At 57.6% G+C, this 1,210-nt stretch overlaps 1 non-coding gene across 1 annotated transcript; it reads right to left on the reverse strand.

The window, feature by feature from the left end:
* Positions 1-340: 340 nt before the first annotated feature.
* Positions 341-496, reverse strand: LOC123178503 (5.8S ribosomal RNA). The gene has a single exon (XR_006489629.1). It is a non-coding gene; the product is annotated as a 5.8S ribosomal RNA (ribosomal RNA).
* Positions 497-1,210: the final 714 nt, after the last annotated feature.

A 1,210-nucleotide genomic window follows, 5' to 3' on the forward strand; every position in this document is an offset into this window, starting at 1 on the left:
TCTCAAGCTGGGCTGCTCCCGGTTCGCTCGCCGTTACTAGGGGAATCCTTGTAAGTTTCTTCTCCTCCGCTTATTTATATGCTTAAACTCAGCGGGTAGTCCCGCCTGACCTGGGGTCGCGGTCGAAGCGACGTGCGCTTCGTTTGTTGGGTCGTTCAAAGGCCATAATGCCAGCTGCGCGCCGGATGCACTGCATTGATAAAGCGAGGACGCCCACCATGCGCTGTGTCCGGCGCGGTACGCCGGCAGCCCAATCTTCGGTCCACCGTCCCTTGAGAGACGAGGGACCAGATGCCGCATCCCGATTCCCGGTGAGAGTGGTTGGGAGCGTGTTTTGGCGTGACGCCCAGGCAGGCGTGCCCTCGGCCGAGTGGCCTCGGGCGCAACTTGCGTTCAAAGACTCGATGGTTCGCGGGATTCTGCAATTCACACCAGGTATCGCATTTCGCTACGTTCTTCATCGATGCGAGAGCCGAGATATCCGTTGCCGAGAGTCTGTGGATTAAATAGATTTGCAACACGAGGGACGGCTAGCAAGCTAGACATGCCCCCGGGTTAGGCACAGTGTTCCTTGACGCCTTCGGCGCCGTGGGTTCTTTTACCCCGAGCCCCCACCCGCTCCGATGAGGGGAGGTGGTCGAGGCATTGGCCGAGCGACGGACGGTGCCGTCGCCGACGGATTGGATGACGCGTGCGCAGTCTGTTTTGGCCAGGGTCACGACAATGATCCTTCCGCAGGTTCACCTACGGAAACCTTGTTACGACTTCTCCTTCCTCTAAATGATAAGGTTCAATGGACTTCTCGCGACGTCGGGGGCGGCGAACCGCCCCCGTCGCCGCGATCCGAACACTTCACCGGACCATTCAATCGGTAGGAGCGACGGGCGGTGTGTACAAAGGGCAGGGACGTAGTCAACACGAGCTGATGACTCGCGCTTACTAGGCATTCCTCGTTGAAGACCAACAATTGCAATGATCTATCCCCATCACGATGAAATTTCCCAAGATTACCCGGGCCTGTCGGCCAAGGCTATATACTCGTTGAATACATCAGTGTAGCGCGCGTGCGGCCCAGAACATCTAAGGGCATCACAGACCTGTTATTGCCTCAAACTTCCGTCGCCTAAACGGCGATAGTCCCTCTAAGAAGCTAGCTGCGGAGGGATGGCTCCGCATAGCTAGTTAGCAGGCTGAGGTCTCGTTCGTTAAC

Source organism: Triticum aestivum, unplaced genomic scaffold (genome assembly GCF_018294505.1).
Source record: "Triticum aestivum cultivar Chinese Spring unplaced genomic scaffold, IWGSC CS RefSeq v2.1 scaffold161895, whole genome shotgun sequence".
NCBI lineage: Eukaryota > Viridiplantae > Streptophyta > Magnoliopsida > Poales > Poaceae > Triticum > Triticum aestivum.